Source organism: Saccopteryx bilineata, chromosome 5 (assembly GCF_036850765.1).
Source record: "Saccopteryx bilineata isolate mSacBil1 chromosome 5, mSacBil1_pri_phased_curated, whole genome shotgun sequence".
Classification (NCBI taxonomy): domain Eukaryota; kingdom Metazoa; phylum Chordata; class Mammalia; order Chiroptera; family Emballonuridae; genus Saccopteryx; species Saccopteryx bilineata.
In genome coordinates, this window is record NC_089494.1 from 51,608,676 (window position 1) to 51,630,921 (window position 22,246).

At 33.3% G+C, this 22,246-nt stretch overlaps 1 non-coding gene across 1 annotated transcript; it reads left to right on the top strand.

Annotated features, from left to right (window-relative positions):
- The first annotated feature begins 12,478 nt into the window (after positions 1 to 12,478).
- On the top strand, positions 12,479 to 12,554 carry TRNAD-GUC (transfer RNA aspartic acid (anticodon GUC)). The gene has a single exon. It is a non-coding gene; the product is annotated as a tRNA-Asp (tRNA).
- The last annotated feature ends 9,692 nt before the right edge of the window (positions 12,555 to 22,246 follow it).

A 22,246-nucleotide genomic window follows, 5' to 3' on the forward strand; every position in this document is an offset into this window, starting at 1 on the left:
GAAAAACAAATAAATGACTAATCAAATGAATAAATGAAATGCTAAATAAGCATATAAAGTAAAAATAATGGAAGTAGATAGTCTATACTACTTTTTAACATTTCTCATTTGTTATACAATATGAATATTCCTTTGTTGCTGTATAAAACTGTGGCTCTATCTTAAAAGACATTTCCAGCTTATTGTATCTTTTCATTCCCAAGAAACAAAACCTTCAGTGTCATAACTTTCTAATTTTTTTGTGTCCAAAATGTCACCATAATATTTATATAGGTCAATTTCTAGTCAACCCAGTAATTATACTACAGTTCCCCCTTTAATATATGTTGACATTGCATCACCCAAAAAATTACAAAGACAGGAAATATAACAATAAAATTACTTTATCTTGCCGCATCATAGTCAGTACCATTTTTAAAATCATTTATTGAATGCTTATTTGTGTAAAAATTAGTGTACGAGATAACATTTCATTTAGTTCATAAAATAACAGTTCTTAGAATTCTTTTAAATGTTTTTTTTGTGTGTGTGACAGAGACAGAGAGAAAGACAGAGAGAGGGGCAGATAGGGAGAGACAGACAGGAAGGGAGAGATATGAGAAGCATTGTTGCAGCTCCTTAGTTGTTCATTGATTGATTACTTTCTCAAATGTGCCTTGACTGGGGGGCTACAGCAGAGCAAGGGAACCCTTGCTCAAGCCAGTGACCTTTATGCTCGAGCCAGTGACCTTTGGTCTATGGGGTCATGTCTATAATCCCATGCTCAAACCAGCAACCCTGTGCTCAAGCTGGTGAGCCCACACTCAAGCCAGCGCCCTCAAGGTTTTGAACCTGGGTCTTCTGCATCCCAGTCTGATGCTCTAGCCACTGCACCACAGCCTGGTCAGGCAAATTCCTTTAAACTTTTAATAATTATTGAGAATCATGAAGAACTTTTGTTTATGGGAATTATATCTTGCCATAATAGAAATTAAAACTGGTAAATGCTTAAAATATGTAATTCATATAAAACAATAGTAAACAAGTTACAGGTTAACATAATTTAATGATAAAGACTTTAAAAAATAGTAACGACATTGGTCAACATGTTTATAAATATCAATTTCTGGCCAAAAAGAAGACAGCTGGATTCTCACATTTGCTTCTACATTCAGTTTGTTGTGATGTCGTATGTCACAGAGCCTCTGAAGAATTCCACAGTATATTTGTGACAGAATGGGAGCAACAGGGGCAAATATTGTCTTAGTATTATTTTGAAAATTGTTTTGACCTCATAGACCCTGTGAAAGTATCTATGAGATCTGCCAAGGTCCCCAAACCATACTTTGAGAATTCTAGCCTAGAATAATCTTTTGAGTAAATATTAGCACATTTAACCTGTGAGGAAACTAAACCTCAGTGATATTAAATGACTTGCCAAAGATGACAGAGGAAGTAAGTGATGGTTGCAGAATTAAACTTCAATTTCTTGATTCCAGAGCCAGAGTTTTATCCTGGTTAAGACATGTAGCCTCCCAATACTTTTAACCACAACTCATGTTACTATTTATGGTAGTGCTTTTATTAACGAGGGGAGTAGAATTTCAACAGTTAAATTTCAAACAGCTCTAGATAACACTTTGGTAGCAATTAAACTGCATCTGTTGAAGAAAACTGAAAACTCTCATGTTCTATTGAAGGTGCCCCAAGAAAAGCAGTCTGACAGCTGGTTTGTGAAAAGCTCTATAGGTGTTATGAGAGAAAAGGGATAGGGCTCAAGACACAGAGGATAAACAGAAACACGGCCAATGCATGAACGGGAAAAAATCATCCCTTCTCTGGGGGAAATTGACAAATTTTTTTCCACCTGAATCTTGGATTTCTGAGGGTCCCGATAAGACTACTTTGAAGTCAAAGATTGATTCCAGAGGGGCAGAAAAGACTTGTTCTATATTTAGTCATTGATAAAAAATAGAGAGGTCCCTGGGAGATGAGAAACTTGGCAGTATGTAAAATTGAAGGATCTCAGTGTCACCCGGCAAGCACTAAATTAATGATATTTTATGTTAATTAATGTATTAATATAAATCTTTGGTAAGAGTACCTGTCTCTGAGCAGTATTTAATTAGTCTCCCAAGTGCTGTAAAGGACAGTGTATGCAAACTCAGCAATATTCCTTGAAACTAATTACCCAGGAAATTTTTTCTAAGAATGTAGTTACATAGAAATTATAGTCATGTGTGCTAATTTTTTTTAATTTTTGAAGCTGAAGTATTTAAATGAAAGATTTTCTTTTTGAAAAGGCCATGTCTTCCTAGAAGTAATACTGTCTATAGTATCATTTTACATTGATGTGTGTCAGTAATATTAAACTCTGAGAAATCATCATATCTTAGACATTGTAGTTCATCCTCTACCTGAATTGGTTTATTCAGTTCTCAGAACACATCTATGAAGATGGGACTTGAGTTATTCTTAATTTATAGATGATGAAAAAGAAGCTTAGAACAGTTAAGTAATTTGCTTTATATCCCTTATTTAATAAACGATAAGCCTAACATTTGAACCCATAAAAGTTTGTTTTTAACTACTATGCTTTACTCAACTTGATGTCATTGAAACAGAAGAATAAGCTATGATTTGATGAAATCAAGGTTACCTATTTGGCTCCTGTTTAGATATTAGGATCTGTGTTGCTCAAAGACTCCCTTCTTGAGCCATCAAACTGTCTTGGTGGAAATGGCTTTCTGACTTTTTATTTTTAGGTTGTTATATATTACTTTTCCAAGGGTATTGGAATTTTTGGAAAATCTAAAGTCTAAAGGTTTGCTTAGAACTCGAGGTGAGCAAGTGTATGTGTTTTTTACACTTTTAAAGGCAAAAGTAGAACAAGAACCAATAGAAAAAATACAGAATACTTTTGATGTCTGGCATCAAAACACTTTTTTTGAATCTAAGTAGTAGATTCAGTAAGTAGGCTAGTTTCACCTTTTCCTCTTACATTTTTTTTCAAGAGAAACCTAGTTAACCTAATCTACATGTTTGACCACTGGCAGGTCACATTTCTGGCTTACTTGTAAAATATTTGGTTAAACTAAATATAATAAGAGTAATAGACATGATATTGATAATAAAGCTAACAATTCAATAATGTATAAATAAGTGCCAGTTAAGTAGTATCTTTCTTTATTCATATATTTAATTCTTATATTAATTTTATGAAAAAAATACCATTATAATACACCAGTTACAAATTAAAAAACTAAGGAATACAAATGTTAAGAAACTTGTTCAACACCAAACAGTCAGTCAGTGGCTGAGCCAGTGTTGGAATTCACATGCTGACTCTGGAATCCATGACTTTAATGAGTATTCAAAATTGATTTCAATCAACAATCTGCTCTAGTTTAAAAAATAAAAATAAAAATAAAAATTGAGCTACATCTTTGCGAGAATGTTTGTCCATTCTTAAACAGTCTCTAATTTTTCCATTTAAGAAAATGAATAAAGAGTAATTGGCTTAACTATTGAAATTTCAACATGCTAAAATAATGATATACATATTAAAAATTTTACTGAAATAAATAATATTTTGAATTCAGAAAAGAACAAATGATTACATGGAGAAACCACGATAATCACAGTCATAGATAAGAAAGAGGAAACATTAAAAGGCAATGTCTAGCCAACTAACATTTTTGTTGCAAATTTTCATTAAAATGAAAATACCAGCTTTGGTTTGAAAATATGAATCAATGCTAATCTCAAATCTCTGATTCTTAGACACATAGGGGATTGATCCTAGAATAATGGAATTCACTCCCACTGATCTCAGAGTGAAATGCTTTCAAAAATGGATACTATTTTAAAACTTATAAAGTATTCATATTTCACAAAAATGCCAGTAACTAAACAACTGTAAATCAAAATTGGGGATGGAGGATTAGTAACCATGCAGGAAAAATAAATGTTATCTACTAAGAGCTCAGAAACAGAAATAAAAAAGGCGCTTGATTTAATTTGTCTTTACCATAGTCTCCCTATTACAATTACATAAAAATTTCTTGAAATAGTACAGTAAAAATAGGCTCCTTCCTCTCCACTTGCATATCAATAAAACATACATTCACAAGATTTAGCTCTAAATGATCCATGACCAGTTTCACTTTACCTGTTTGGTTTGTTTACTTGTTCAGGTGTTTTTAATTGTTTAGGTGTTGAGTAATGCTCCTATATCTCACAGTTTTCTTTCTGAAACATTTATGAAGTCTCATTACATTACAGTTAAAGGTCCACAGGTTGCTTCAAACAAGAGCATGACCTTAAATTGTAATAAGGAATTTCATTCTGCTTTATAGATATATATTACTATAAACATAAAAATAGATCTAATAGAATTCATAATCTCTATGAACCTACTGTTTTTCATTTCTCTTTCCTAGGACTTTGATATTAGTTAAAGAACACATTTCTTTAGTAGCCATTCACATTTGGTTTTGTTTTTAAAGTGAGAGGAGGGGGAGATAGTGAGACTCTTGCATGGGCCCCAACTGGGATCCACCCAGCAACCCCCATTAGGGGCTGATGCTCAAATCAGCTGAGCTATCCTCAGCGCTGAAGACCAACTCTCTAACCAGTCGAGCCACTGGCTGTCAGAGAGGAAGAGAGAGAGAAGAGGGATAAGGAGGGGGAGAAAAGTAGATGGTTACTTCTCTTGTGTGCCCTGACACAGAATCGAACCTGGGATGTCCATGGGGCCAATGCTCTATCCACTGAGCCTACTGGCCAGGGCAGTTCTCTTTTGTGCCTTGACACATAATTAAACCCAGGACATCCATGGGGCCAATGCTTTATCCACTACGCCAACTGGCCAGGGCCATATTCATGTTTTTATCATAACCAATATTTCTAATAGACCAGGGGTTGGGAACCTATGGCTTGTGAGCCAGATGTGGCTCTTTTGATGGCTGCATCTGGCTCACAGACAAATCTTTAATAAAAAAATAATAACATTAAAAATATAAAACATTGTCATGTATTACAATCCATTCATTTCCTACCGCTCATGTTCATTGTTGCGGGTAGGTAGAGCAAATCACAGCTCTCCTTTGGGACAGCACCAAATTTTTATTGGATAATGTGCAATGTACAAGGGTCGTTGTATGGCTCTCACGGAATTACATTTTAAAATATGTGGCGTTCATGGCTCTCTCAGCCAAAAAGGTTCCCAACCCCTATAACAGATCATTATATACAATACTCCCTTTTACCTCTAATATATGAAAATCTGGCCTGGCCAGGTGGTGGTGCACTGGATACAGCATAGGACTGGGACATGGAGGACCAGGTTCGAAACCCCGTCATCACTGGCTTGAGTGCGGGCTCACCAGCTTGAGCATGGGGTCTCTGGCTTGAGCGTGGGATCATAGACATGGCTCCATGGTTGCTGGCTTGAGCCCAAAGGTCGCTGGCTTGAACCCAAGGTTGCTGGCTTGAGCCAGGGAACACTTCCTTTGCTGTAGCCTTCCAGTCAGGGTACATATGAGAAAGCAGTCAATGAACAACTATGGTGCCACAACAAAGAGTTGATACTTCTCATCTCTCTCCCTTTCAACCTGTCTGTCCCTATCTGTCCCTCTCTCTGTCTCTTTCTCTGCCTCCATCACAAAAAAAAGAAAAAGAAAATCTGAACATTATTTATAAAATGACTATATTACAAAAACATCATTTGCTTTGGTGAAAGTCTCACTAGATAACAGGTCTCTATTGTAATTGAAATTCAATTCAATACTTTGCAAAGTTATTTAATTATTATTTCAGAAATATATTTACTTGTTAAAATAAGACACTTTTGGTTTACTTGTGATTTTAAAAATACTTTTAGTACTATACTTTCTTATAACAATGATAGATTTTTTTCAGAAAAGAAAAGAAAATGGAGAAAAATATTACTAAATCTCACCTGCATAGAAATAATCATTCTAATTATTAATTATTAATTCATATTAAAAATTCTGAGTTTTATTTCAGGATCCTCAACCTAACTATAGCTATTATATTTTAAAGCAATGTTTGATTTTGTCTTGTATTTTTTATTTAGTAAAAATTCCTTTAATATGAGCAATTTTTATGACACAAATTTTAAGGCATTTTGATTAGTGAGTTCTACTTTGGTATTTGATTGCTTATATAATCAAACAACTTTCTTTGACTTGTCATTTGCTTTTCTGATGTTCTTGTTTAATAAAAAAACATCAAATGCTTTTTTTATTGCTTCATATTCATTTTGAAATATCTTCAAATTTTTGTGAGCAGTATATATACAGACACATATATTGTTTTGACCAATTTTTACACTTATGAGTAATAACAACAGTACCTTTGTATTCTTATATATTTTTAAGAGATTTATAATAATTAAAATTATGTAAATTGTGAATATGTGCATACATATTTTCATCTCCTATGCATTTCATATGTTTGTATGCAATGTACATTTCATATATTTTAAATGTATACATATATATATATATGATCTCCAGCGTTTTTTGACTCTTGAGTGGTTAGGTTGCATTCAGATTATTGCCATAAAAACATTATTAAAATAAATATCTTTATAAAAATGTTGTAAATAAGTATTTTGTACTTACAAAAATATCTGAAATTTATTATACTATAAAATTGCTGAGGATACAATCCAACACAAATTACTAATGATATATGCTTTTTACATTTTTTTATAATTTAAAATTGTCTTCCAAGAGGACACACTCTATGAGGGTAATTCCTTGAAGCCTGGGTTTCGTGAGCCACAAATAGGTATGAGGTTATTTTTCTGGGAGAGCTTGTATAATCTTTATTCCTTAATAACAGGTTTATTACCTCTAACTGCATGATGCATATATGTAAATGTGACATTTCTGTCTTGCCACTGGTTACAAATTTGATTTGTTCAGTTATATCTTACTGGGAAAGAGTAAATAACTACATTTCAAGAAAAATAAAGTGACTCAGCAAAGGTGCTTTGTATAATATTTGCCTTAGTCTAGCTTCTTCCAAAAACAGTAGAGCTGGAGACAGAAACTTGCACAACTTCCTCATCAAGTTGTATACAGCTGCCCCTCCATAACATTTTACCTAGTTTTATTAACACTGAAATATCAATGTTTTTCTGAATTATTTTCTGATTTATCTTTTATAACTTTCTTCGATTTATAGCTTAAATGTTCTATATATGTACACTTAGATATCCACAGATAATTAAGCGATATTAAAATATGTTAATCTTATATACAAGATATTGCCTATACTATAGGGAATTAATCATATTAAATTTCTAACATGTTGTTTCATAAATAGACAAAAACCTGTTAACTATTTTGCTGCTATTGGGCCTAGTACACTGGCAGACCTAGAATGCTACTGTCCTCAGACCTCTGGGCCTGAACCCTAGGATTCAGGACTCTTACTCCCATTGAGAGGTACTGGCTTCCCTCTGCTGGGCCCTGCAGAGGTCAGCAATGCTTTCAGAAAACACAGCCCAAGGTCTGATCTGCTCCTGTATTAACTCCAGATTCTATGTAGGATCCAGTCTGAGCTTTTATGCTCGGTGCTTTCCTTTCCCTTCTACCTCATGCATGGATTCCAGATCCCTGAAACATGATGCTCCATGGTTGTCCCTATGGCTCAGTCCTGGTAGTAGATTTCTCGTTGCTGGCCACTGATGGCCACTGCTGAATTTCCTTCAGAGAAGTAAGCAAGATCAGTGCTGACATAAATGATAATAATGTTTGGATGATTCTTATTCACAAGGGACATGAGACAAATTTATTGCTCTGGGAGACATACAGTCCACTGTCAAACCTTGGGTTCAAGCAACGCACATGGAATTAATTCAGTTTTGCTACTATGATACCACCTCTTACCTATGACACACAAAAGCAACAGGGGTGACAGAAGATGACACCATTCTCCCTCATTTTATGGGCACTCAGATTGGCCATTCCATCCCATCCACAGGCTTCTTGCCACATGTACCCACTTTCTGCCAGGACATAAAGACATTTGAGATTGTTCTGCAATGCCATGGACTCTTCCATTTGATTTCTATTCTTGCCTTGATTTGAATGGTAATGTTCTGTTTTCTGAGGTTGGTTTTAAGCCAAACTTGAAGAGGGATAATCATTCTTTGCATGGATAATACGTACTACTCTTCTTGTCCTACCTCTGGCGCGGTGCCTACCTCACTCTCTGGTAATAGTCTGCAGAACAGAGTAGTAGCCAGTGCAGTCAACATTAAAAAGACCACATTCTCATAATGCACTGACTACATCCTGAAGGGTTCAAGAAAAGTCATTATTGGATGATATCTTTACTACATTTATACCATAAAATTCTGAGTGATGAATTTAACATAACCAGAAAATAAATACATTCACATTTTACTCCATATTCTGGCCAACTGTTGCATTTGTGGTGATTATTAATAAAGCACAATGATAATCATAGAGTTTTTAGAAATAGCATTAATGGGGGGGCACAGTGGATAACGGATGATGTAGCACCATGAGTAATGATGTAACCAGATTTAAATAAATGGTATTGGAGAACTGCAGAGGCAAGATCTATGTTATTTTAATACAAGCAGTCTCTTAAAAGCCATGGCCTTGTAAGTAATAAGAATACTGCTAATTTTTCATGTGTGGGAGATAAGAAATTAGCTATAAATGCACAATTAATAATAAAGATCATAAACAGATAATTTCTAGACCTGAAGAGGCAGAATGGTGGTAGAATAATATGAAGAAACTTTACATTCATTGATCTGATTATCAGCAAATATTTAAGTACCTTTTCTCTATTAATCTGTCTTTGTTGAGAAATTACAATATACTATAACTCACAGGGACCTGTGAATTTTGTGATTCTTTTTTTGTGTGTGACAGAGACAGAGAGAGAGAGACAGTGAAAAATAGGGACAGACAGAGACAGACAGGAAGGGAGAGAAATGAGAAGCATCAATTCTTCGTTGCAGCACCTTAGTTGTTCATTGATTCCTTTCTCATCTGTGCCTTGACCAGGGGGCTACATCAGAGTGAGTGATCCCTCGCTAAAGCCAGTAATCTTGAGTTCAAGCTGGTGAGCTGTGCTCAAACCAGATAAGCCCGCACTCAAGCCGGTGATCTTGGGGTTTCAAACCTGGGTCCTCTGTATCCCATTCTGGTGCTTTATCTACTGCACCACTGCCTGGTCAGGCTGTAATTCATTTTTAAAATTGTTTATATACTTAGGAGCCTCACAAAAATATATATGCTCAGGGTCCAGTCACCCTAAAGGTGACCTTGCCATATGAACAAACTACACAATCACTTCTATGTTTCTTAAAATAAATTTGTGTGTGATTTCTCTAAAATTTAGCATCTCTAAACAACATACTTATTATTTCACATAATTTTGGAAGATTAGAAATATGGGAATGGCTCAATTGAATGGTTCTGGCTCAGGGTATCTAAAGAAAATGTAGCCAACTTGTCACTATGGGGGCCCTTCCAGAGGGCTGCTCACATATATCAGCTATCTTTCCCCAGAGTAAATGGTCCTAAAAAAGTGAACATGATCAAGGCAGAGTCACAGCTTCTGCATATCCTAATCTCAGAAGTGACATCTCATTATTTTTGACATATTATATATTTTAGAAGTGAGTCATTAAGTTCATTTTATACTCAAGGGAAAGAGAATAAAGACCTTCGAGAAAAAGTATCACAGCATGTGTGTACTTATTTTCCGCAGCATTATTAAAGTATATTTAACACCTAGATTGAATGTATATATTTAAAGTGAATAAGTAATTATTTGATACAAATTATGAAAGAATTACAACAATCAATTTTTTTTTACACATCCAAAGGAAAAAATTTAATAAACTGACAGAAAAATAAATTTTAAATTTTAAACATACATCTATTAGAGAGAAAATACCACTTAGATGGCCTGGTCAGCAAATTCATCCAAACATAACTTAATGTCACAGCAAACTCTTTCACAGAATATAAGAGCAGAAACACTTCTCAGCTCATTTTGTAGGGCCAGCATCATCTAACAGTGACATTAGACAAAAGGAAAATTACATGACCATATGTTTTACAAGCATAATGCTCAAATCCTAAACAGTATATTAGCTAAGACCTCTTCATAAAAATACTATAAAGCATTTTTATAAAAAATAAAGCAATCTTAAATAAATGAATAAACCATATGAACCAACTGGAAAATTTTCTACTATGAAAATGTGAATTCTCCCACAAATAGGTAATTAGAATCAACAAAATATCAATCAAAACGCCAGAGGATTATTTTTGTGAAAACTGGCAAATTAATTCTAACATTTATATGAAAAATGCAAATAATATCAAATAGCCAAGACAACCTTGAAGAACAAAGTCGGAAGAGTTCCACTACTAAATTCCAAGACTTCCTGGAAAGCTATCATAACTAAGTCAATATGGTCTTGGCACAAGGATAGCTAAATTAAGTGATGTAACTGAATAGAGAATTTGGAAATAGACTCACAACAAATATAACTACTTGATTTATGACAAAGATGAGCCAGAAGTGCAATGGAAGAAATGAGGGGTTTTTTGATAAGTTGGGTCAAATGGATATCCATATGGAAAAGCCATAGCATACACCTGAAACCTCCAAAATTTTATTAACCAATCTCACCACAATTAATTCAATAATTTTTTTAAATGAAAAACCATATATAATTTCTGCCTCACATGATTTTTAAAATTTTTTTTATTAATTCTAATGGGGTGACATTGGTCAATCAGGGACATATGTTTAGAGAAAACATCTCCAGGTTATTTTGACATTTGATTAAGTTGCACACCTATCACCCAAAGTCAAATTGTCTTCTGTCACCTTCTATCTGGTTTTCTTTGTGCCCTTTCCCCCCCGCCCCGTAACCACCACACTGTTGTCCATGTTCCTGAGTCTCATTTTTATGTCCCACTTTTGTATGGAATCATACAGTTCTTATTTTTTTTCTGATTTACTTATTTCACTCAGTATAATGTTATCAAGGTCCATCTATGTTGTTGTAAATGATCCGATGTCATAATTTCTTATGGCTGAGTAGTATTCCATAGTATATATGTACCACATTTCTTTATTCAATCATCTATTGAAGGGCTTTTTGGTTGTTTCCATGTCTTGGCCACTGTGAACAATGCTACAATGGCCATATAGTCCCCCCAAACTCAAAAAACACTGGTATGTAAAGACACATGCAGCCCCGTGTACAACAATCAACTTAACACATCCATCACCTCACATAGGATGTGTGTGTGTTAAGAGCACTTCAATAATGTAGTAATGCAATATAAATAGTTAATGTCATAATGACTTATGTATCTCTTATAAATTATTAGGTAATGATTATTTAATAGTGTATAAACTTAAAAATAAATAGAAAACAAGAATATAAGTAGTTAGGCCATCCAGTGTTTTTTAACATTCTCTATAATTCTGAGTTAAAATTTATTCAGAAATTGTGTAAGCAAATTTTATATATTAGTAATCTCAATGAAATATTCTACAGTTTTATATTAGTTAAGAATGTTGAAATTTATGTTAAACTTATCTTTATAGAGAAGCATATCATTATTGACATGATTTTGCTTATAAAATGATGTTGTATTTATTCCATATATTATAAGTAGAATAAATATTTTATAGGGTTTTCTATTCTAAAAGATAATACAAATTTAGTTGAACATATTTTTTAATAATTATGTTATTTTAAACATTTTGGAAAAGATTACAATGCAAAAGAATCATATTCAGTATAAGAACTTAGGAGGTGTTAATAATTTTAATTTTTATGAAAAATCACAAATTTTGTGCAAATTATATTACAGAATATATTTTTACTGTGATAAAAATCAACATGAAATGTAAATTAGCTAACCTGAATAAATTGCTCAAGTATTCACTATGATTAAAAATATTACAAAAAAACTTTTTAAACCTTAAATTTTGTTTAACATTACCAAAGTTTTGTTTTGGTTTTATCAACTAGATATCAATTTTTAAGTTCTTCGCTTCATATGCTGTTTTAGTCTGTTTTTATCTGAAACTTGTTCATTTCTCTAAGCTAACTTTTTTAATTAAAAAATACTTTTACCTGACCTGTGGTGGCGCAGTGAATAATGCATTGACCTGGAATGCTGAGGTTGCTGGTTCAAAACCCCAGGCTTGCCTGGTCAAGGCACATATGAGAGTTAATGCTTCCTGCTCCTCCCCCTGTTCTCTTTCTTTCCTCTCTTTCTCTCTCTCTTTCTCTTTCTCTCTCCAATAAAATAAAATCTAAAAAATACTTTTAAATCATTTGAACATTTTTCTATTTTGAAATTATTGAGTTTTGATTTATATTATTAGTTTTGATTTTTGTGAGTACTTCCTATTTTCTGTAAGTCAATCAAAACAGGAGCTCCAGGCCCTGGCCGGTTGGCTCAGCGGTAGAGCCTCGGCCTGTCGTGTGGGGGACCCGGGTTCGATTCCCGGCCAGGGCACATAGGAGAAGCGCTCATTTGCTTCTCCACCACCACCCCTCCTTCCTCTCTGTCTCTCTCTTCCCCTCCCGCAGCCAAGGCTGGCCCGGGCGCTGGGGATGGCTCCTTGGCCTCTGCCCCAGGCGCTAGAGTAGCTCTGGTCGTGGCAGAGCAACGCCCCGGAGGGGCAGAGCACTGCCCCCTGGTGGGCGTGCCAGGTGGATCCCAGTCGGGCGGATCCCAGTCGGGCGCATGCGGGAGTCTGTCTGACTGTCTCTCCCCGTTTCCAGCTTCAGAAAAATACAAAAACAAACAAACAAAACAAAAAAAAACAGGAGCTCCAAAGGGCTTTATAAACTAATTGATTAATTTATCCAGAGTTAAGCAAAGGGTATCAATACACATGTTTAAAACTCATTTTATAAACATAATAGAAGTCTTTTATCGGATTCTTAGGGAATTTTGGAGATGGAAGCTTTCAGCAGGATTTAAATCCTTTAGCACTGGGTAGCGATTATAGTTCTTCAAAGGCTGTAACACTAGAAAACCTCAGGATGAAGATTTTAAATGCAGTGAAAGTTGCTTCATTGTTTTCTCTAGTTCTTATTCAAAATAGGCTTTCATTGATTCAGACACAGGCTTAACTTTAATGTTTAATGTGTATTAAACATTTATTAATAATTAATATTAAGAAATAAATGTTGATTATACATTTTTTATTAATACATCTTGTTGTTCACATCTTCATTTGTCTCATTTATCTGTTTTTATAGACTTTATTCATTCTTTCAATAGAAAAAAGAAAAATATTTTACCCTTGGCCTAAAATTTCTGGGAAAGTCAGCAATGATCCTTCACATTTAATCTACATTTCAATTATAGCACACAGTCAGCTACATTCATGCAATTGTTTTTAAATCTAACCACAGTTCTCTCAAAACTCAGAGTTCTGCTTTCTAAACCATGTACATATGACTATGTTGTACAAAATACTTAAATAAGAACAATAAAAGAGGTACAGAAAACTAGATTGTTATAAAAAAGAATTTTGAAATATTAATGAAAATATTAAATAATTCCTGACAAAAAAACAATAAAACTGTTATTTAAGATATTTCCAGTGACAGCTTGTCACCCCCTGGTTGTTTGGCACTTTTTCTCTTTACGTTATATGTTTGTTTACTGAAGTAACAAACATGAGAGAATTGAAACGTAGTATTTTATCAAAGGTATAATGAGTTTTATGAAACAAATAAATAAATATTAAATAAATATTACAAGCAGACAGAGGATCCTCGGGTTACAACAAATTCTGTTCCTACTACAGTGATGTAGCCCAAATTTTGGTGTAAGTTGAAACACACTCTAGTCTAAGCCAATTACCTATCCTAACACAGTTGTATAATCATAATCTAGAACATAAAACACAATTAAGCCACAGAAAAAGGAAAAGTACATAAATATACTGTACTGTACACTGTACTGAGTATTCTTCCATGAAACACAACCAAACTAGTTCACCCATGTAGTCCTTAAGTGCGACACTAACGGAGTAAGCCGAAACACGTATCAATTTTTAAAAGTTTTATGGGAGTCTCAAAACATCTTATGTCGAGACTGTCATAACCTGATGACCCCCTGTACTTCCATCAAATATTTTTCACTTATAGATAGAATGAACATTACTACAGGTGCTTAGAATATGCCCAGATGAACATTAAAAAAAAGAATAAGGAATGTAAATTTGTGGTTTCCATAGCTGGCGGCTGCCCACATGTTCAGAGAGAACCCTGATTACAAGTGCTATTTTAACTACCAGTTCACTGAACTCAACCAAAAATTAGACATCTGTTCTGCTAAACCAATGCGAACTGGCAGAATCCCACCACTGGACACAAGTAGTTTTCCAACATTCTAACCAATATAGGTCAATGGTCCTACTAAATCTATGGCCTATAATATCTTATAACCTAGTAGCAAAGATATGAGTATTCCAAAAGAGAAATGATAGAAACAAGAGACTAACGCAAATGACAATATAAAAATATATAAACCGACCCTTTCTGTCATTTGTTACCTGATAAAGACCAGTTAACCAGGTCCTATAATCAAAACTAGGCTTCCAGTGTTTTATCACTAACAGAAGTCAGAAACTGGCAATCGTGTACAAAAGCAAACCAGACCTCACCAAGAACCAGACATACTCCAGAAACAATTTGAAACAGTAAACAGGGTCACCAAAAGGAAAACTTCCATCTTTAAATGGTGTGATTTATCCATGAACTTAGAAAAAGCTGACTTAGATGTGATCCAGTCATGAGCTACACCTCCTGGCAATATTTGTCTGATCAGCACCAGTGGTTAACTCCGAGTCTTTTGGTGGGACTTTGGAAAGAAAACCCATAGGTAATAGCATTAACAAAATGAAAATTATATTTATACCTGCAAATAGTTTGTAAGAGAATGCAAACTTCAGAACTGAGTCTTTGATAAAAGGGTATAACAGATACTTAAAAAACGAAGCCAATAATTTTTTTTTTAGTCATTCAATTCCCAGCGGAGGAAAGCAAAGGGTTTTTTTTCTCCACATGATCATATCCATCTCTTATCTGTAAGGATAGTTGCATATCTGTAGATGTCAGTGTTGCAAAAGTCATAAAGTTGTTTCAGAAAGTTGTCATGTTACAGAAAAGGGCTTAAATCTGCATTTATATAGTTAGTGTTAGAGAGGACTTCACATGTTTTTAGTTTATTTTAGTATTCAATATCTTTTTCTTTCTTTAAAAAATTTTTTTTCTTACTATGGAACAGAATGTGCTTAGTTATAATGGTATCAAGGCAAGGTTCAGTTTTACTGTCTTAAAACAAATACATACATTTAGTAATAAGCCATATTAGGTATTTGAGAAGAAAAGATTACAAGTTAGCCCTTCAAATATAATATTTTTACTCAAGTACAGAATTCTGGATTTGAAGCCTTAAATATAACCTACTCATGCAGTCTATCTTTCCTGCTTTCTCCAATAAATTTAATAATCAGAGTGGAGGTTATTAGACAGCACTAGCCAAGAAAGCCTTTGATTAAACTGTGGTATCACATCCATATTTTAATTTATTTTATCTGTTAAAAAAATGAGAAAGAATATTATGGTAAGGAACAAATACTTGAGTTTTATAAAGTAGATATTTCTTACAGAATAAGAGTAGAAATCACAGCTAAAAAATATCTTTTTTAACTTTAAGATTTTTTAAAAAGACATCTTTAATATCTATGCAGTCAATTTTTATTAGACTTTCACTTTTTGTCTTTCAAGCATCAATAATTTCTCAAAACTATTCTATAAATCAACATTATAGTAAAGTCATACAACTTCAAATATAATGAAAGTTTAATTTTTATCATAAATTATTTTATAGCATGAAAATTAATTTAATACTGACTGGTATAAGTCAAAAACATCTGTAAAATTTAATCCTAAATAAGACAAGATTTATTTTATGTTTTTAGAATATTTTATGTAATATAATTATTAAGGATTTGCTGAGTCTCTTCTAGAAAGTAGAGTTATATATGGCAAATAGGAGAACAATGAATAATTCTTATTTTGACACAATCACTAATTAATCTAGTCCTTTTGTATCTTATCTATTATGAAAATGTTTTCTTTCAAATATTAAACCCAAAAGTACTTTTGATAATAATAAAAGTCTTGTGTACTTTCAGTGCTTTATTTCATAAGGATTCAACTTATTTTATTTTAAAATATATTTAAATGCTTTACAATTATTTTCTTCAATTATTTTAAAATGTTGTTTAATTAGGGTTATATTTTTTGTTTTTTTTAATATGTTAAAAACATGGGACAAGGTTAAGAAAAATACAATAACTATTGGACTTTGTTTTTATAAGCCAAAAGGGATAAAAAGAAAAAACCTAATGTTATTAAATGCTATTAATAGGGGAAATGCTTTATTTAAACTATTGTAGCCAACTTAAAAAAAAAACACACTATAAGAAAAAGTTTGTCAAGTGAGCATGTGCAAACCTTTCATAATATACTATACAATAAACCAATATATATGTCCAGAAATAGAAAATAAAAAAATGTTCCCTAAATAGGACAGCCTTTCCATCACACCTGTATTGTCAGCTTCATACTGCCTCAAAAATAAATGTCACAAACCAAATAAAACTCCTTTTCAACCAAGATGCAATATTAGTTTTATAATCATTTTCTATCAGGCACATATATCTAATCCTGTCTTCTCTGAAAACAACCACTTTATCTGTGACTATCTGCACTAGACTGGAACATATGTTTTCCCACTGCAGCCAGATCTTGCTGTTTAACATTACTACTCATCCCGTTTCACCAAATGCCTCTATTCATTCCACTTCTCAGCACTATTAACTATTCATTTCCACACCAGGACTTATTGCTAGTGACTCAGAAGCTGTAGAATGGGAAAAGATTGATCCCATCAGAGGTTATCAAAAATCACTTCAAAATGATACTCTGTTTAACCGTACCATGTAAATGTAATGCAAATAGTATAAATTCATTAGTAGATTTTTAAACACAAAAGAGGGAAGAAAAATTGAGTAAAGCTAAGTAAAAAATGGTGTAAATGGTGTATAACAAACAAGGAACAAATAGGAAACCCATTATTAGAAATGAGATACAAATTCAGAGTAGAAAAAAGAATTAATGCTACTGAGATGATGGAACTAGTTGTTCAATCTGGGAGCAGCAGCTTACCTGGAGACTTGTTAGAGATACTAAATTTCCAGCCCCTCTACAGACATTCTAAATCCAAATCTGTATGTCACCAAATTCCCCTGCTTCTTTGTATACATAGTACAGTGTGAGAGATACTGAGCGAGGCTGGAAGTTTCTATGTCCTCCTCCCATTTAGGGTCATCTTGCTTTGAATAACTTTATAACTTATATGATAATTCTACTTATATGTTCAACCTTGTTTGTAAAAATGGATTAAAAGCAATAGCAGCATCACATTGCACTTGTTTTTATTTTGCAATAAAGTTATGTTTTGTTATCTAATGCATTTGTAACCAATACTTTATTAACCAAGTGAAAAAACAAATGTAAAAATTATCCATACCCATAAGTTCAATATTTTGTTGTAATATAGTATTATAAATGTATTTGCATTTAAATGTCTTTTGAAGTTAAGTCAAGATCTTCTTTTTTTTAATGTGAATCTGTTGACAAGTTTTTCATCATCATTCTTACTTAAAATACACCCAGAATCTATCTACTATATAATTTTGGGTTTAAGTAGAGAAAGAAATTAAAAGAGTTAAAGTGAATCAATCATGTTTGTAAAATTTTATAATTTTCTTGCAATTTAAAACATACTTTATAATTATTTAACTCACACCTGATTCTGTTACAAAGTTTTCAATGTAAAACAATATTCAGGAAAGATAGTTTTTCACACTCATAACATTTATTGATATATTCTTTAATCAAATTATGTAAATATAAAAACAATTGCAGTAAATAGATTAGGGAAAGCACACCCGACACTTGAAATAAAACATGGTTTACTGGTTGTAATGAATTATATAAGGGTACTTGAGAGTAGTCTGTGGTAAGCCATGAAATTTCAATGTGTTTAGCAAGTTGTATTCCCTGGGAAGCAAACTTGGAGATGGAGGTTGGAATGAAGAGACTGCTCTGGTATTAACACTTATGAAAGGAAAAGAGAAGGACGAAAGCAGGATTGAATAGATGGAGAGTCTGGGCAGTGATTTAGTCTCAAGGGTTGCCTCAGCCAAGCCATAGGGAGCTCTGGAGTAGAATGACATTTCAGAAATGTCTTGAGTTAGGGAGAAGGGAGTTAACCTTTATCCCCCACATCAACGCATCATTGGATGCAAGTTGATCCACAAGATGGTTTTCTTTAGTTAAGGTATTTCTTGAAAGAGCCTTGTGAGCTGGTAGCAAACACAGCTGTTGGGAGATAAGTCATTCATTTTTGTAAAAAGGATCTGGTAGCACATCACAGTTTTCACTGCAATAGGAATGGTCAATAATCTGTTAACTAAATCTCATAGTTGATTTTTCCATTAAATGGAGACATACACTCACAAAATTCAAGAAGTCTACTAAGTTGAGTTGGTTAAGAGCTATTTTACTGTTATTGTAAAGAAAAAGTAAAGTAAAATTCAAAGAGAAAGCCAAGCATAGTATATTTTAGCATTTAAAGTTAATTGAAAGCCATTTATAAGACATAGTTACTTAAAATTTGTTTTCCTAAGTTGTGAAAACCTATTGATTTTTTTTCAAGGAGCATTGTATTTTACTGAAGCAGAGTTCTATCACTTAATTATAACCTAAAACATTAATTTGGTCCTCATTTGTTTATGGGCTGAGATTAAAGTATTATTGTATTAAATCTAAAAATAGCACATTTAGTATAGAAATATGCATATATTAATCAGGAAAACTGCCAGTTTAGTAATTTTTAATTATTATGAATTTAAATTTTAAATAATTTTTAACTTTGTGATCTGAGTATGAACATGTCCAAAATGCTCTGAATATTTTCTGAAAATTGTTGCTTATAGTACATAAAGACAATGTTATGAGAAAAATAAAACAACTTTATATAAAAAATGTTTATTTTAATACTATGTACTATGCCAGGGTTTACCCTTCTTAAAATATTAATGGGATGCTCACATATAGTTTTATTATAAACGTTGCTTTTAACTACAGTGCAAACATATTAGGAAAGAGCACTTGTACATCTTTATAATATAATGGCTCTCCATAGATTCCTCAGAGCTTATATAAGAAAGAGGTAAACAAACATCTCGGGTGTGTGTGTGTTTCTCAAAGATAAACTCTAGTGACAGTTTTCCTCAAAATTACTGTTTTTTCTTATCATGGTAAATAATTTAGAGATTTTAACACCATCACACAAAATCAATGTGTCTCCCTTTTTCTTCTCAGCTTTTTAAACCAAAATTTAATCAATACCAAGAATATAAACACATCACTATGTAAGGTAAAGACAATTTAGAAAGGACCTTTTCCTACAGCTCCTAAACATTTTTAATCAGTGTGAAAAAATATAACCTGAATAAATTCTTCTCTCTGAAATTTAGAAGATCTGTAGCAGTTGAGGTAGGTGAAGGATAATTTGAAATTTAGCAGCCCTACGAATAGCACTCTGCTTTCTCGGGTCACAGTTTCTGTGTCCATATCAACAATTCTATCTACTGTGTGAGGGAGCTGGGGATTTCCAGTGGCTGGAAGTGTGCCTATCAATTAGGAAAGCATCAGTACATCTAAATATCCCTTGGTCCGAAACAAATGAATGATAAGAAATCACTGTGTATATTTCAATCTTAAATTAATGTAGTATACTTCCCATTTATAGCTAGATAATTTTTAATTAGAACTACACAAAACACAAAAATATGAACATAACAAAGAAACTAATTCCATGAAAGTGGTATGAAGTCTGGGTCTCATAAAAGATAAAGAGAACTAAAGTTATTTTATTTTCTTTTTAGAAGAATCTTTTTTAAATTAATTTATTGTGTTTGCATAGATTCTAGTGTCCCCAAGAATACCTCCTCTCTTCCCCTGTGTTCCCAGTACATCCCCCCCTACCATCACCTTCCCCGAAACACCCTCCCCGCTTCCCATCAGGGATTGCTTTTCTGCTCTCATCCCATCCTATCATCCCCTTTCCCTCTGTTCGCTTTCCTTCTGGATCCTTTGATCCCACCTCTGTCTCTATTCCGCTCCTCAGTTCATATTGTTCGTTGGATTCCTCAGGTAAGTGAGGTCATATAATATTTTTCTTTCTCTACCTGGCTTATTTCACTTAACATAATAATTTTCAGGTCCATACATGTTGTCGCAAAAAATTAATATTTTCTTAATTTTCATGGCCCCATTGTATATATGTACCACTGCTTTTTAATCCACTCATCCACTGATGGGAACTTGGGCTGTTTCCAGACTATTGTGAACAATGCTGCCATATACATAGGGGAGCATTTCTCTTTTTGACTCATTGATGTGGTGTTCTTGGGATATAGTCCCAAAAGTGTGATGGCTGGGTCAAAAGGCAGTTCGATTTTTAATTTTTTGAGGAATCTCCATACTGTTTTCCACAGTGGCTGCACCAGTCTGCATTCTTACCAGCAGTGTAGGAGGGTTCCCCTTTCTCCACATCCTCGCCAGCACCTTTTGTGTGTTGTTTTGTTAATGAGCACCATTCTGACTGGGTGTGAGGTGATATCTCATGGTGGTTTTAATTTGCATTTCTCTAATGATTAGTGATGTTGAGCATTTTTTCATATGCCTATTGGCCATCTGTATGTCCTCTTTGGAGAAGTGTCTATTCATTTCTTTTGCCCATTTTTTAATTGGACTGTTTATTTTCCCGGTGTTAAGTTTTACAAGTTCTTTATAAATTTTGGTTATTAACCCCTTATCAGACATAGTGTCGAATATGTTCTCCCATTGTGTGGTTTCCTTTTTATTTTGTTCATATTTTCGTTAGCTGTGCAAAAACTTTTTAGTTTGATGCAATGCCATTTGTGTATCCTGTCCTTTATTTCCCTTGCACATGGAGATACATCAGCAAATATATTGCTGCGAATGATGTCGGAGAGCTTATTGCCTATGTTTTCCTCTAGGATGCTTATGGTTTTATGACTTACATTTAAGTCTTTTATCCATTTTGAGTTTATTTTTGTGAATGGTGTAAGTTTGTGGTCTAGTTTCATTTTTTTGCAGGTAGCTGTCTAATTTTCCCAACACCATTTGTTAAAGAGACTCTTTACTTCATTGTATGCTATTACCACCCTTGTCAAATAATCAATTGTTCATAAAGGTGCAGGTTTATTTCTGGCTTCTCTGTTCTGTTGCATTGATCTATATTCCTGTTCTATTGCCACTACCAAGCTGTTTTGAGAACAATGGCCTCGTAGTATAACTTGATATCAGGAAGTGTGATACCACCCACTTTATTCTTTCTTTTCAAGATTGCTGAGGATATTCGTGTTCTTTTTGGTTCCATATGAATGTTTGGAATATTTATTCTATATCTTTGAAGTATGTCCTTGTTATTTTAATAGGAATTGCATTGAATTTATAAATTGCTTTGGTAATATGGACACTTTAATGATGTTTATTCTTTCTATTCATAAACACGGCATATGCTTCCACTTGTTTGTATCTTCCTTGATTTCTTTTGTCAATGTTTTATAATTTTTTGAGTACAAGTCTTTAACTTCCTTGGTTAAATTTACTCCTAGGTATTTTATTTTTTTGTTGCAATAGTGAAGGGGACTGTTTTCTTAATTTCTCTTTCAGACAGATCATTGTATATAAAAATGTCTATGATTTCTAAGTATTGATATTAATTTTATATCCTGCCATCTTGCTGAATTTATTTATCAAGTCCAATAGTTTTTTTGACTGAGACTTTAGGGTTTTCTATGTACAGTATTACATCATCAGCAAATAATGATAGTTTTAGTTGTTCTTTTTCAATTTGAATGCCTTTTATTTCTTTTTCTTGTCTGATTGCTATGGCTAGGACTTCCAGAACTATATTGAATAAGAGTGGTAAAAGGGCATCCCTGACTTGTTCCTTATCTTATGGGGATTGCTTTTAACTTTTGCCCATTGAGTATGATGTTGGCTGTTGGCCTGTCATAG